Source organism: Sinohyriopsis cumingii, chromosome 6 (assembly GCF_028554795.1).
Source record: "Sinohyriopsis cumingii isolate HCF-2022 chromosome 6, ASM2855479v2, whole genome shotgun sequence".
Taxonomy (NCBI): Eukaryota; Metazoa; Mollusca; class Bivalvia; order Unionida; family Unionidae; genus Sinohyriopsis; species Sinohyriopsis cumingii.
The window spans coordinates 101,484,936-101,502,202 of NC_142966.1; the positions used below are offsets into that span (position 1 = coordinate 101,484,936).

At 36.7% G+C, this 17,267-nt stretch overlaps 1 pseudogene across 1 annotated transcript in view; it reads left to right on the forward strand.

The window, feature by feature from the left end:
- The window catches only part of LOC149797573 (CREB-binding protein-like), a 106,760-nt pseudogene that overhangs the window by 60,271 nt on the left and 29,222 nt on the right, over positions 1–17,267 (forward strand). The window contains exons 21-23 of the transcript XR_016421635.1: positions 3,142–3,288; positions 9,074–9,353; positions 13,568–13,718. The product of XR_016421635.1 is annotated as a CREB-binding protein-like (transcript). The remainder of the gene's footprint in view (positions 1–3,141; positions 3,289–9,073; positions 9,354–13,567; positions 13,719–17,267) is intronic.

Genomic DNA, 17,267 nt, shown 5'->3' on the forward strand with positions numbered 1-17,267 from the left:
TTGAGACAAGTAGTCATAATAGTGGTTTTTTTTTGTATATCCTGTCCTTTGCATGATGTTGCAAAACTGACATGTTTAATTCACCTGGCTACAAGTCCAAGTGAGCATGTTCTATGGTCCTTCATTCTTAGTACAATGTTTGCTTTGTGTTCATTCAAAATTTCTATTTACAGCTTTTTAAAAAATGCATAAAAAACGTGCACAACTTTACTGGGAGCATTCTGGCCTCAAGGCCTGTAATTATGATTTAATGGCTGCTGACCCATCAAACTACTGTTGCCATTACTTAAAGAAACTTAAAAGAACTCAAATGGCGCAAGACAAAATTTCACCATATTTTATAGAAAGCATCCTGATATGAAGAAAATAAATGTCTAGAAAAACATGCAAAAGAAATTTGACCAGAATTGACAGAACGCTTCCTGGTATTGTAGGTTTAATGCCATTTTTCAGCATGTGATAAGCTATACACATTGGCAGGAATATTTGGTAGAAGAAGAACATGGGGAAAACACTGGGAAGAACTACCACCAACCCACGGGAAGCTAATGGCAAGCCATGTTGGCTAAACTTAAGACTCAATCATATGCATACAGAGGTAAAAAATGTGACTGGTCACTTGGCTATTGGTGCACCAGAAAGCTTCCTGGTCTAAAGGCCCTTTAAGTTCACACAGATAATGCCCATTTGCCACAACATATGCCTACTGTTGCTAAAAATAGAATTAAAAAAAACAACAAGAACAAAAACAAACTTTGAATGACTTCTCTGAAATGTGTGAGTACATGCTGGCCATTTTGCAGTTTGTTTTTAACTGCACTTTCATTACTTTATTTGCTAAGTGCCTTTTCTCAAGGACACACAGGCAGTCAGCCAGGGCTGGACAGAGTGTGTATTGAACCTGCAACTTTTGGATTATAAGTCTGACACTCTTGCAGCTTAGCTGTTACAGTTCCTTTAATGCATAAATGATATTATAAATATTATTTTCTATAGATACAATTATTGTTATTATCTTTTTGTGTTTTTCAAATCTAGTTCACACACATTCATTGAGTTATTGATCTCTGTGTTATTTAGCTGTTTGGTAGTCAGCAATTATGGAGCCCATTTTATGGCATTATAGTCAGGGAGAGCTGTGTTAATCATTTTTTGATATTTTTTGTGGAGGAAATAAGTATTCTGAGAAAATCAACTTTGATTAGAAAGCAACAAAACATACTTGTCTTAGGGGATAAAACATTGACTACAGATGTGCAAATTGATTAAAGTTGTTGAATCATCCATAGCTGTCAAATAGTTAAAACTGCTTAGGGTGTCATTGATTTAGAATAAAATTTCTATCAGAAGTGGTTGATAAAGATGCCCATCATTGTTAATTCAAAGATGAGATTTATCACAAAGGACAGGGTTCACATAACAATGGGAAATCAGGGAAAAACATCAGGAGAAAGAATAAGTGTGTTCCCAACAATGAAAATGTCAGTGATTTGTTAATATTTATTAAAAGTTAAGGGGAAAACCAGTCATTTTCAGTATAATTTTTTGTGTAGAAGTTATATAGATGAGTCTAGCATCACATTTTGTCAACATGGTTGCAGTGTGTGATCATGGCAAGTGTGTGATCATGCCAAGTGTGTGATCATGGCAAGTGTAGCTTTTGAGCAATGCATGTATGTTGGAAAATCTAAATTCTTGCAAATGATTCAGGTAAAAATAGTCACATTAGAGTCTGTCATTTTACCTATACAGGACCAAAAATTGAAGTTCACTTCACATTCTGTGAATTTAAGACATTCCTCCACCCTCATCCCCTTTTGTTGTCATAATTAGTCAAACATTGACTTTTTGTAAACTTTTTCTCCAAAGAGGAAGGTCAAATACTGAAAAACAAGTTTTATGTTCTGTATTTAATTTTAGTGCTGATTTGATGATCATAAATACCAGAAATTACATTGTTTTCTACAGAATCCCTGCCTAAAATATGATCCATGAAAAACAAGTCATCTGAGTCATTGCCTAATCTGAAGCAAAGTAGGACTTAGTGGACATATCTAGGTTCATCACTAATAACAATAATCACTGTAGCCAATTTTTCATCATACAGACATGAAACATCTGCTGCTTTTTGACTTTTTTTTCAAGGTTGCCATTTTAAGTTATACAACTGTAGAAAAGCAATGTTAGAAACATGAAACGTTTTGAAAAAAATTCTAATAGCATTTTATCTTCTGACATGAAAATATGCAAAAATGGTAGCTTCAAGTGACTATTTTGAATTTTGTACACCTGTTTCATCCACTTTGTAGCAACTTTGCCCTATTCTGGCCCAAATATTGAAGTTCATCTTTGACATTGATGTATTGTAATTAAATGCACTTAAAAGCTGAGCTGAATGGAATATAAATATTCTGGCATGCAAGATTTACTAACATTCGATTCAGTTATTTCAGAATATCAATTCTAGTTAGCAGAATCATCCCTGTACTTATAAATCTACCAACTGCTGGGGCAATTTTCAATGCAGAATCCTATGGTATGGGTGTCCTTGACAGTGACTGCATTAAATATACCATTCATAGATTATGCTGAAAGTAGGGTGGAATTCGTAAAACTAAATTCAGTCCTTATTGTCATCCTAATGTATAAATCATTGTTAAGGGCTTCTTGTCAACAACCATTGACAAAAAAGACTTTATATCAACATAAGCAATTAAGCAGAGTAAAGTTAACATTTGTGTTCTGTACATTAAAATGAAGTACATGCAAATTTGTATGAATTTCAATAGTTAATGATACATCTGTGTCTTTTAGTACATGGTCACATGTCTAATTCAGATGTCATATGAGAGTCTCAAAATAGAAAGAGCTTTTGATTCTAATACTGCACATTTTCTTACCATCCCCCTTCAAAAAACAAATTCAATTTGAAAACTCAATTTCAGCCAGGAAAAATACTGGAAAAGACCAAAAAATGTTTGTTTTAAGAAAAGAGGACACTTAGAAACAATCAGAAGTTTATTTTAATACTATTTTGGGCTCAGCATAACAGAACAAAATAAAAAATGACTTTTAATTGAAAACTTTAGACTGGCATGCATTGAGAAAGACTGCCATTCCATTTTCCTTCTTACATTGCAGATACTGTGATAACAAGAAAATGGTAGAAACTTTTCGCTACAGGACCAAGTCCATTTTCGCTTTTGAAGAGATTGATGGCACTGATGTGTGTTTCTTTGGTATGCATGTTCAGGAGTATGGGTCTGATAGCCCTCACCCCAATACCAGGTAACCACTTACATATCTCAGACTTTAAGAACATTACAGTAGAATGTAGAGTAGATAATCAGTCCCACAGTATAGCATAGATCCTTCCAACCTATATCATCCAAGTTTCTGTGATTTGATGTGTTGTGATGTGATTTGGATTTTTAATGTAGCTTTAACAATTTTTCAGTCATATCCCTACAATGCCTGCAGTGTGGCAGTTTATAGTAATGTCTTGCACTGGGGTATCATGCCGCAGACATGTAGCATGATGTCCCACCCAGTCACATTATCCTGACACAGGCCGACCAGTCCTAAAACAAGCCTCTTAATGCTGAACGCCAAGCGAGGCAGCTGTTAGTACCATTTTTGTAAGTCTTTTGGTATGATTTGGCTGGGGATCGAACCCACGACCTCCCACATCTGAGGTGGATGCTCTAACCACTAGGTCACCGGAGCAGTCCAAATTTCTGTTTATTCATCCAAACCAACATTATTTTTCTCTTAACATTAACAGACTGAATAAGCTCTGGATTGTCCAGTATTTCACCTTGGATGCCCTGACCTCCAACCTGGGCACAACATTTCATAGGACAAAGAAAATTTTGCAGAATTTGTTGTTTTGTTTTAATAAACCCAGATAATCTCATTTGCTTCATAGGATTTACCATCTTCACCACATTGTCTCCATATAGCTACCATCTTTTCTATGGCAACTGAAATTATTTTATTGAAAATTTTGTTGTGCACTTGATTAACCCATATAAACATTGACATATTCATATCTCTAGTGAAACTGAAAAGAGCTGCACAAAGGAATTTTCTGTTTAGATCTTTGACAAAATTATTCTTCACCCTTTGTCACCACTGTTTTGTATAAATATTTCCCTATCTCTGACTTAAATTTCTTTGGAATCTTAGTTGATTAAATGCTAAATTAAGTATTTCTGTGAAGTTTCTTCCTTCAGAAATTAGTCCCTTATGCCATTAACTGAACTTGAAAATATATTACAAGCTTTGTGTGTGTATATATATATATATATATATATATATATATATATATATATATATATATATATATATATATATATATATATATTATTTTTTGGTGTGCTTTTCTTGCTTTGCTTCCACTTCTCCCTGTTCAGCTTGCACTTTTCCCTTTTCTATCCAAAGGGAGAAGTCACTTCATAATAAAATTCAAGTCTAGCTTGACCCCTAGAAGGGCTTATCCTTATGGGCTTCAGTTGAAGAAGTTTTCTACCTACTGATATTGGAGTTCTGTTCTCCTCTGCCTAACAAGAACTTCCTGGTCAAAGTTCTAGCATCAGTTGATTATTGACTAAAAAGGAAGAATCATACTTTTGAGAGTCAGACAGAGTTAGTGTCATTTTGGTTTAAAGTTTAGTTATGAGACCCAAGCATCAGCTGACTCTTCTTCACACAAAAATGCTATTGCTGGAACTTTAGTGAGCAGTTCTCTGAGTCACACACACCAGTTTTCCATTTGGATACACCTGGATTTGACTCAGATATCACAGCTTTGGGGATGACTAAACCATCCTATGTACACATGAGTTGAATTTTTTTAACACGCACAGCAGTTGGTGCAATATGTCATGGTCATTGGCTCTATGTTGGATCTAGTCACTATAGAAATCTTTTAACAGGCAGAACACAGCATATCTTCTCTCACCTGAAATCCTGCAGGACATGCATAGAAGTCTGTTTCCAGAATGACCTGCATCTTAAACAGAACTGCCCAACATATTCTAGCCAGTGCCATAGATGCAGCTATTGGCAGAATGAGATGCAATGCTCTCCACCTCCACCTTTTTTAAGACCATCATAAGGCCAAGCTATGCCTCTTATCTCTTCATTAAAGGTCATATTGATGAAAATAAGCAAGCAAGCCACCAAGGAGATAAATTTCCCTTGCCTGTAATTGGAATTTTTTTGGATTGTAGACTTTTTCAGCCTGAGATCTAAGGTAGACTGGTCTGAACTCCACACAGACAGGTGAACCATTGCAAAAAGTAGGATACGTTGGGGATATGGAGTAAAAATTGGCCAGGACACAAAAATAGTGGGTCCAATAAGCACAAAAAGAAAAGAACTCCAATATTTACCCTTCTGCACATGTGCAAGCGAAATGGTCAATTAAAAATGTTTCTAATACAACTAGGAATCAAGCTAAACAAAAATCTCTTGGAAGCAGATGTATTTGAATGTATTCAGAAGTAACCCCCAAAATGTTTTTTTCTACTCACATTTCAGGCAAAAATAACAAAAATCTCTAGGGGTTATTGAGTTAATGGGTGAATTGTTATGATGTCACCAAATCTGAATATTCCTTGTGTATTTGATCATTTGTGCATCAATATTGCACATAAATTACAGCATTAGCCATTCCTTGATAATTGGTAAGAAATTTCCAAAAACCTTGTTAAACTAAATAACAGAAAAGAGCAAAATCTTACAAGTTTTTTTAATTAAAAATTCAACAATTTATTTACCTAGAATATAAAGTGAAAATTGAAAAGTAATACTATGTATAATTGTGAATTAAATTCCAAATAGTCCTAAAAGTTCTTTCATAAGTCCAAAAGTATAGAGTGCTCCAAATTCCAGTTGTGGTCTGAATAGGGCTCCTGTGCCCTCCAGATTTTTAAGGAGGTTCGAAAATCCAACTGAAATTTGGATTCATCAAAAATATCCTGGAAACCTACTTGAAAATTACTTTTTGTCAAAATATGTCCTGGAATTTGATATTAAAAAGCTAAACTAAAAGTTTTGTTTGAGAAACTACATTATTTTGCCACTGCGAATTTGTAGTGAACAATTTTGCAACAATCATCATCTTGCTTCTGTAGCCATGGTTGAATTTGGTAACTAAGAGAATTTTGCACATTTTGTACCTGACTTTAAAAATGACTCATTGAAAACTCTTGGAAAATAAAAATCATTTTGGTGCAGGAAGCCTTCTGAATGAGTTCCAATTTTGAATGTGCTGATGGGCCAGTAGCTTGGAATGTGCTAATGTGCCAACAGTCTTGATGTGTTAGAATGATATAATCCAAAATATTCTTGAATGAATTCACATTAATTCCATTATAGTGATTTAGTCCTCAATCTAGCACTCTGTAATTCCAGTGCATACTTTAAAGAAATGAAATCCTCTGAACTGAACACAATGAAAAGACTGATTCCTCTAGATGGATGTTAAGATTAGGAATGAGTAATTCTGAAGTAAACAATATTTATATTAAACGCTATGGTGCAATAATAGAATAGGATGAGGGTCATTCCCCATCAAATTCATAAACAGCTAGCTTCCAGAACATTTTTTATTTCCAAGAAACAACAGACCTCAACATCTATAAACAACTTATTCATAACTTACAAACTAGACAAGAAAGATTAGTAGTCAGGTACCCTCAGTTACTGACCACTGTCAACCACACAATATGTAGCACTAAACTGATTGACTGCATAAGTTTCCCATGTCTGAATCACTTCCATGGAAGCAACATCAACAATCTTTACTACAATCTACAAAAACATCAGGTGAGTTATTTCTTGGAGCAAGATATGATATACCTTGTTACTCTCCTTCTCAGCCTTGGTTTCCTTGTCAACAAAGACAAATCCAACCAAGTATCATGTCAACAGTTTGTTCATCTAGGTATGAAATGTAGCGCTCTAGTAAAACAGAGTATGGTTTGTCTTCCTCAGGAATGAGCATTGAAAATCAGTACAGTGGTGGCTTCCCTGTTTATGTGGAACAGTCTACCCGCCTGAGAATTACTTCGCTTACTGCGTTTGCTCAATACACAGTGGACCTCTGAGTCCTAGGTAGCCTATTTATGTGCTCATAACAGATGATTCTGTTTTCCAAATGAAGGCCAAGACTTTGCCCATTTGACACAACAGGTTACCTTCCTGGATAGTTTAGCAACTTGAGAATGATATGGATTCATGACTTTGCTGGATATGTGTGAAGAAATTTTTTTTCATTTTGAGACCACATTCCGACATGAAGTCTATTCTCCAGTCAGGGTATCTAGAAGCTGTCTCACATACCTTAGGGGACTGGAGAGGGTCTCTCTGGGTAAAGGGATGTATCTCCCTCCACCTCTTTCATATCATTCTAAGGTCAGGGATCAGACTGCCTAGCGAAGTGGGCAACTAAGTTATCTAAAAAATGTAAATTTTGCCTTCTTCTGTTATGTAAGTGAAAACAACTTCTGTGATTTTTTAGAGGTAGAGTGAGAGAATAGTAGTTTTTTTAGATGTTCCCTTGCCTCAGCCAGATAGTTCCAGTGTTGTGTTGAAGCTCAGTAGCTCAAGGCAAAATATAGGCATGCATGAAGCCATTAAATAGCTGGTGTTGGTGTTGTTTGCACTGTCAAAAAGAACTCTTGCACACTGACAGGCATGTTTTGATAGCACATTGACCATTAACCCTTTCCCAAATAAGTTAGCAACTATCACTGTCCGATTTCCATAAGTTGTCCTTTGACGATAAAAACATACAAACTTGTGTTTCGAAACATAAACAATAGTATGTAAATAGCAATTTGTGTTTTAAGCATAGAATTGTTGATCTGACCATTTTAACTGCATGTGTACATTACACAAATATTAATACAAATACAGGTTGTTAGTAGTTGCATGAAAATGGAAGCAAAGCACCCATGGTAAACAAACTTGTTAGTCAATACCATTGTAAACAACACTGATGGACACTTCATTGTAAGGTGGATAGTATTTAATTTACCATAATATATTAAAATCCAAATAGCTATAGATATGGGTATTGTGTAATGAATACTGTCATGAAACAGATAAACACAGTCTATACCATATACACATTTTTTTCTGAATAGTGGCATAGAAACATAAAAATATTTGAATTGACAGTATTTTGGTGTACTGCAAACATCTTGAGTTTCCAACATTACCCCGTGATTATTTAATTTTTTGCATGCCACCCTATAAGACGATACCTACTCTATGTATATAATTTTCTGTTAAAAAAAAGTCAACTTGGAAGCAAGTATATACGGTACTCACCTGAGTGGACAAAGTTATATTACTTGTAAATGTTTTGTTAGGGTTTTACATTTAGCTCAGGTTTGTGCACTCCGTATGCTTGCTGGAATGATGAACAATTCTGAGTCACTGGGTGAGTTTTGACCCATTTATGGTTCACTAACTTTGGTTAAATTTGTTATATCTCAAGTCCATGTTATGCTAGGATCATCAGTTTCTGCTTCAATTTTTTAGACGAGCAGTAGTAAGACCTACCAGTAGTAACAGTTTTGTAAAAACAAAGTCTCAATAATTAGGCTGTTCCATTTAAACATACATGGTACCTGGGGAAGGAATTTAAAAAAAATATATGCCAGGGTACTTTGCTTTCACAGATATCATATTAAAATGATAAGAACATTCTAAATTTGATCAATGGGTGAGTACCTTACATTAAAAGTGCCTTCCTTGGGTCCCATGTATGTTTTACTGGAACAGCCCTTATGTCAGATATACTGTGAATTCACTATTTGTTACAGAACACCAGTTTTCATGGATATTTTGGTTACTACAACCCTCAAATTTAGAGAATATTTGAACAATGATCCTTCTGTAGAAATAATGGTACTCTTTTCCCAAATCAACAAATTTAAGTACCATAATAAATACCCTTGAAAAAGTAAATGAATTCATAGCGTCATTCCATTAAAGTGATAGCCAAAGGTTTTCATTAAAGTTGAAATTGAGATATCATTTCTTTTACCTTTTTCAGGAGAGTCTACATATCTTACCTTGACAGTGTCCATTTCTTCCAACCTTGCCAACTGAGGACAGATGTCTACCATGAGATCCTCATTGGTTATTTGGAATATGCCAAGCAGCTGGGCTACATCTGGGCTCATATCTGGGCCTGTCCACCTAGTGAAGGAGATGACTATGTCTTCCATTGTCATCCTCCTGAGCAGAAAATTCCAAAGCCAAAAAGGCTACAGGAGTGGTACAAAAAGATGCTGGATAAAGCCATAATAGAAAGAGTGGTTGTGGATTACAAGGTAAAGAGATTGTTAAAGCAAAGTTTAAAGTAGTTTTCTCCTTTAATATTCTTAAGTGAATTAAAACTCAGGTTAGCAAGTATGTTTTCCTCGTTTTTCAAACACTTATCAACCAATTTGTAGCAACAAAGTTACTGGACACAGTAATTATAACATAACATAAATATGGCCTTTTGGCCACACCATATATTTTTAAAAATGGTATATGATGTTCCTATTTGTAAGATGGATCTTAGAAAAAATGCTGAAACACAAAAAATGGCAAAATAAAAATTGTTTGGATGCAAATTCAATTTGAACGGCTGTAATGTACTCATCAAAGGAATGGACATAGTAATCCATAGTTTTAGCTCACCTGGCCTTAAGGCTAAGAGAGCTTGTATTATTGTCTTGTGTCCATTATGCATTGTCCATTGCCCACAGTGCATCTGTCATCATTTGCAGTTTCCAAACTCAGAAAATAATTATGACCAAATTCTGCCAAACTTGACAGGAAGCCTAATGGCATAAAAGCCATTCAGCTGATGCCAATCAACCATCAAATATGACCACCCTTTACTAAAAGCAAGGCAAAAGAACTTTAAACACTTCTCAAAAACTGCACAGTAGAGTTTGATCAAATTTAATAGAAAACATTCTGGTATGTCGAACTAACATCTTTCAGGCAAAGATTGAGTTAAGATCCCAGCCTAATGCCAGGAGACAACGACCTAACTAGTTTAGGGGGCAACCTTGCATAGGAGGCAAGAAACTAAGTTTATTGAACTCAAAGACTCCTGCCAACCCCACCATGCACAGATGGCGTACTGGACATGCTCTCAGATCAGAAGAGCCACTATTCTACTACAGGAGATATGAGAATTTCTCATTGAGAAATGTGGTGGAGAATTTAGAGAAACCAGGGTTTTGTTACAGGCTTTTTCTTATCCAGAAAGTGAATGGTATGTTGAGGCCAATCATCAACCTGAGTCACCTCATCTAGTATATTGTGCCACCAAAACTGAAGATGGAGACTGTGTAATCAAAATGTCTTATCAGGTGGATGAGTATTCTGTCAGTCTCAATCTGACGCATGTTTTCATGTCCCTATGCACCGCATGTCATGGAAATGTCTTCAATTAGGTAATGGAAATTTCTCAGTTTCAGATTGTTCCATTTGGCATTTGCCAGAATCATTTATTGTGCCATCACTCTGTTCTGGTTGACTTCATCTATTGATTCTGCTTACCTTTAATTGGCAAATATTTACTTCATTATGATTCGAATACATCCATATTCCTTTGGATGTTCATTATTTACATGCCCTGAGAGGTGCATATGGCAAAATCAATGTTAAAGTACGTAGCCAATTTTGCCAAAATGAACCTAAAGGTGTGATCCAGTACGGTCTGGATTGTGATGTCACAATGAAAGCTATGCATATTGATAAACAAATTCACATTACCCTCGATTGTGATGATTCCATTTTTGACGTGCTCTTATTTGGACCCAAGTTACCCATACTTGGATGACAGCCTTATGGTAATTTTATTCTTCTATCCCTTTTGAATCATCTAGGTGAACTGAGAAAAGTCCGATCTTCATCCATCCTAGTATTTTGTCCATCTGGATATAGAGTTTCTCACTAACCTCCATCTGGTACTGCTGCCACATTTTCTTGTCGTCCAGATCATCAGACTCATTTGTCCATTTCCAACTGGACATGGATTTCAGCAGGAGATTTCTTGCAACTTCTCAGATTGTTCAGTATGGTGGCAGACTTGATCCCACTTGGCCGTCTTTTTATGTAATTCTTAAAGATGACCTTGCTGGCCCAATTGGCATCCTTTTTCAAGTCCCCTATAATCAAAAAGTCATGATCATATATGAAGTGTGATCAATTCTGCATCAGTGCCACAACCTAGGTCAGACCACTGATTCCTTTGGAGAAGCCTCAATAGGAAAGGAACCAACACCAGTATGTATGATTGGGGTGCCCACCTGTTGCCAGATTTCGATACTGTAAGTGGCATATAGGATCCAAGGGATCAGCCTCTCCACATTAGTCTTCTTAAAATGAAGGCTGTCACCAATGTCTTTCAGTTCTGGAAGAATCACCTCTCAGGGAAAACAGTCCTAATTATGTCAGACAACTCTGATGTGGTGACCTAACTCCTCGAACATGGTTCCACTAAATCATCCAACCTGTGCATTCTGATTTGACAATTTTCTATGTTGGTGCAGCCAAATCCATATCAACATATATATCCTGGCCGACAATTTCTCCAGAAAGGGTAAAATGATTCATAAGAATAGTCTCTCTATCAATCAGTCTTCTGATTTGTGCATTTTGGGAGCATCCAATGATAAATCCTTTGTGACAAAGTGGAATCACAAGTTGCTAGCCTTGTCTTGCCAGTTCCAGACCCAGAAGATTGAGCCATGGACACACAGACAGTTGGTATGGGTTGTGGGCCTTTGTCTACCCTCTCACAGTCTAGGTACCAGACATGATCTAGAAGTTGTTGGGTCAGAACTGCAAGATGATTCTGATAGCCCCTCTCTTGTCCTGTCTCTGATCTACTTGATCTAGCAATAGACTTGCCCAGAAAGATTCTGCTAAGCCAAATCTTCTCAAACAACTGCTTGTCTGGTCAGCCTTGTGAGAGATAGATTTAAAACCATTGATTAAGGAGAGAATCTTGCAAGCAAGAAGGCCCTCCACTCTGAATGCTTCTGCTGGAAATTGTCATCTATTCAGGGACTGGTGCAGAGTCAATAGCATAGTCCCTTTGAGTGCCTTAACCCCTCAACTGGCTGAATTTTTCTCTGCCTTAATAAAGAGAAACAATTGGCACCAATTACCATCAAAAGCTACTGCTCCATTATATCTGACACATTTTGGCATCATGGCAGATTCTATATCAGTCTTCATATCAGAGATTTAACTTCTCATAGACACTATGGATCTGGTGGGTCTGGTGCTGAAACGCAACTGACCACCAGACCCAATTAAAGGGCACAGGATATTTTTGAGTAAATGTTTCTTTGAAAATACGTATGCAGTCATATTACTTCAGAACCCTCCCATCCACCATGCTATGTGAGCATCTTCATTAACATATTACTCAGCTTAAAAACTAGGAACACCCGGTGGTGGCAAGAGGAGATAGTGGGCAAGAGTTATTGCCCTTTTGTACATGAGACTGACAGAAAAGATGAATTTTGTCTTGTTAGTATGGCTGAAATCAGGAGGTAGTAGGCTTATATCACTATTATTAATGTGAATGGGTAAGTATTCTCAGAGAACAATAATTTACTTTAAAATTTGCATTTTCACAGTTGATGCTGATCTGTCTATAAATATAGCTGCTGTTCCTACAACATAAAAACCTTTAAATCTCCTTTTCAGCAGCTCAAAATTGGATCAAATTTAGCTTAGGGTTTCAGGTTTATACAATAATGTATCCATAACTTCAAATTGTTCTCAAAAATTCTGAACATAATTCAACCGTATTTGACCGAAAGCATCCTGTATAAAGTCCTTTCAGATTTGTACAAATGGTGCCAATCTGCATCAAATATGGTTACTGTTTAAAATCTGTGTAAGTACCAATTACTGAAAACAAAACTTTTATTAACAACATCTCAAAAAATGCTTAGCATAAAATGACTAAATTTAATAGAAAGAACTTTCAGATGTATATAAAATTGATGCTGATCAAATATCAAATATGGCTGACATTACTAAAAATAGAAGAACTATCTAAACAAAACAAATGAACAAAAATTACAGAATTCATCCCAACTGAAAAGCCTTTCATTACTCATGATGCTCATATAAAGATTTAACTTTCTAGAGTAAAGTATCCTACTGACACTCAGTTCTTGGCCAAGTGCTCTTGCAATTTGTCTATGAGGCAGATACTAGGCAGGTGAATGCTCTTACACCTCTTGTAATGGATATCTCAGTCGAATTTACATGGAAGAGCTGAATCACTTTTTTACTTCCTCAGTGACTTCGGTGTGAATATTTTTGTTCTGCTTTTCCTAATGTTTTTTTTTTTAGTGTGCATGATTTAAAAAAAGAAAATATCAATGGTATTCCTGAAGAAAAAAGTTCCTCCCCACCCCTGTATTTTGTTTATGTAGAGTTAAATAAATGGAATAGCTTAGTGTTTCATTCCAGATTTGTGGGCCATTGTTCTAACTGTAGCTTTTGTTTTATTGTTTAGGACATTCTGAAGGATTCCATAGAGAATAACATGACTGGGCCAAATGACCTTCCATATTTTGAAGGGGACTTTTGGCCAGATAATTTAGAGAAAAGCATTAGGGAGCTTGCATGGGAGGAGACAAGAAAGCAGGAAAAGGCGCAAGCAGTAAGTAGAAAGCCTTCACTTTAGCTTAGTTGAATAAGACGTAAGTCACATTATTTAAATAACTATTTATTAGCAGAAACATTGAATGGGGGAGAGGTGGTGGAGAGGGTAATGTCCTTTGCATTTAATCAGTATTAAAAACATCTTTACTTAAACAGGGTTTGTATGGTCTTTGAAGGTCTTTGAGAGTTTGGGATAAATGAGATAGCATTTTCAAGGCCATTTAAGTTTGGGAAAATCAAGCAGATTACCCTGAGGTCTTTAACTCATTTGGCCCTGAGGTCTTTAACTCATTTGGCCCTGAGGTATTTAACTCATTTGGCCCCAGAGGTTTATGTCGTTTTCACCTGAATGCGCATAGGAAAGACATTTGGAGGGCTATTTCTGAATACACTGGTCAACAGTGAAATCATTACTGACTTGAAAAAGCCCTAATCTGTAGTATTTTGTTGTGCTGAACACGAATATAACCATGAAAAATTTGTATTGGCTCTCGTTTTGAAGATATTCATATACCTCATTTTCTATGTTTCACTGTGTAAATTTCTCCAGTAGGACTGCAGCAACATCCAGAATAATGATGTAACATTGCATAATACCATCATGCTCACATCATCCACAGTTGATTGCATCATTTTCTGATGCAATGCAATACTAATGCCATGCGGCTGCTGAAGTAAGTTGACGTCAGCAGTGTACTATACATGTGTAGGCCTATTATACTAATGCCAGGCGGCTGCTGAAGCTGACGTAAGCAGTGTACTATATAAAGCCCAATCAGATAGGTTCAGCATTTAAAATATTTTAGACGTTGTGCGAGACAGTTCAAGCTACTGTTACATAAAACTTATTATTTTATCCATTTACGTACAATAAAGAACAGTAATGCCTCGAAAGTGTGTTAATACCGCGGACAATTTTTGCTATATTTGTGGGGAAGTGACATTTGCCAACCAGAAGAAAAGTACCAATTCTCAAGTGAAGAAGGCATATCATCTTTACTTCGGATGCAAGGTTGGTGACCAAGACAAGCCTTGGGCTCCGCATATATGCTGTGCTACATGTACAACACAGCTTTCACAGTGGTTGAATTGCAAAAGGTCATCAATGCCGTTTGCAGTCCCAATGGTGTGGAGAGAGCCAAGCAACCACCTAAATGACTGTTACTTCTGCTTGGTTCCTCCTCTTTCCGGCGGAATAACGAATCGAAAGAAGTCGAGAATAGTCTACCCAAACATTCCGTCTGCATTGAGACCAGTTCCACATGGTGAGGGACTTCCTATTCCAGAACCTCCAGCAGAATATTCTCTTGATTCATCTGACGAAGACAAAGGTGAGTCGACCTGTTCTTCTCCTGGTCCATCAGCATGCAGTGATCCAGATTTTCACTGTGGTGCATCATCAACCCCACACAGAATAACACAGGAAGAACTAAATGACCTGATTCGTGATTTGGACTTATCAAAGAACAAGGCAGAATTGCTAGGATCAAGACTCCAACAATGGAATCTTCTAGAAGAAGATGTCACAATTACTGCATATCGAAAGCGCCACCAGCAATTGGAGCCTTTCTTCAGAAAGGAAAGTAATCTGATATTCTGTTCCGATATTGAGGGCCTCATGAATGCTTTAAAAATCACTCATGACCCACAAGAATGGAGACTATTTGTGGACTCTTCGAAACTGAGTCTCAAGGCTGTGCTTTTGCACAATGGAAACATTCTTCCATCTATTCCAGTAGCGTATGCTGTCCACATGAAAGAGACATACGATAACTTAAGGCAGCTACTGAATTCCATTGAGTATAACAAGTACAGCTGGCACCTCTGTGGTGATTTGAAGGTAGTTGCCCTTTTAATGGGACTGCAGCAAGGATATACAAAATACATGTGTTTCTTATGCGAGTGGGATAGCCGAGCAAGGGAAATGCACTACATGAGGAAGGAATGGACTCACAGGCAGAATGTAGCCATTGGAGAGAAGAATATCCAACACCCAGCTCTGGTTGAGGCTCAGAAAATCTTGCTACCACCCCTTCACATCAAACTAGGTTTGATGAAGAACTTCGTGAAAGCCAATGACCGGACTTTGCCAGCATTCCGATACCTGCATGAAAAATTCCCTCGACTCAGCGAAGCAAAGATTAAAGAGGGAGTTTTTGTGGGTCCTCAGATTCGAGAGCTTTTCAAAGATGACCGGTTCAACAACTTGCTGGAAGGTGACGCGAAACAAGCATGGAATGCTTTTCGCCTAGTTTCTACAAACTTCCTCGGAAATGTTAGGGCAGAAAACTATAAGGAACTAGTAGAAGACATGTTGATGAAGTATAAGAAACTTGGCTGCAATATGTCTCTAAAGATTCACTTCCTTCATTCCCATTTGGATTTCTTTCCTAGCAACTGTGGTATTGTTAGTGATGAACACGGCGAACGTTTTCATCAAGATATCGCAACAATGGAACAAAGATACCAGGGAAAATGGTCCACTACAATGCTGGCTGACTACTGCTGGACACTCCTCAGAGATGCTCCCGAACAGCTGTACAAGAGACAGGCGAAGAAATCTAAGATGTAGTCAATGACTTGATTTTTTATAGGTAGGCTATTACAGTTGACCTTTTACTATTGGAATGCATTTCGTTATGTAAACATTAATTTCTTGCAGATTACAAAAAAACTAGAGCCAATTTTGCAATTTGACTGTCATATTCGTGTTCAGCACATAAAAATTGATAAGAATTGACCAATTTTATTTCAGTAACATGACTTTTGTAAAAATTTGTTGTCCAGTGATACATCATAATACATCAGCTTTCAACAGATTTTCCATGCGTCTTTTGCCTAGTTGTATTAGAAACATCATTTTCCATTGGTTATTTTGCTTGCGCATGAGCAGAAGGGTAACAGTTGGAGTTCTTTTTTTCTTTTTTTTAATGGACCCATCATTTTCTTATGGAGACTGCTCTTTATTCCAAATGCCCACCTTATCCTAGTTTTTGCAAAGGTTCACCTGTCTGTGTGCAGTTCAGACCAGTCTGCCATAGAATCTGAGGCCAAAAGGTCTAAAATCCAGACACAGTATTGCATTCTGACCACGAGCAAATTTTGGGTTTTAAAAAAAGGGTTAAAAAAAAATGAGGTTTTTCCATCTGTATTTTGTAATGCAACTAGAACTTCCAGATTATTTGGTATCATTTTAGAGCTATATCTGTCTGCTTTTTTATAATACCACTCACGTTGTGTATCTTAAATGACCTTGATGCTGCAGAGCTTGGAAATAGAGTACAGCCTCATCACACCTACAGGCAGGATTGGAGCCGAATGAGTTAAAAGTCTTTGAAAATTGAAATAAACCCCAAAATTTTAATTTCTTTCCATAATCACAAATAAAATTGTCCAAGGTTGTTAGATTCAGATGCATAGTCTGACTATACCAACCAGTTTGTTTGTAACACCCCCCACCGATTTCAATAATGGAAACCTTTCATGTGATAAAAAGTGTATGAAACTTAGTCAATTCATTCATAGATTTATAATTTCTAACCTGACTGTGA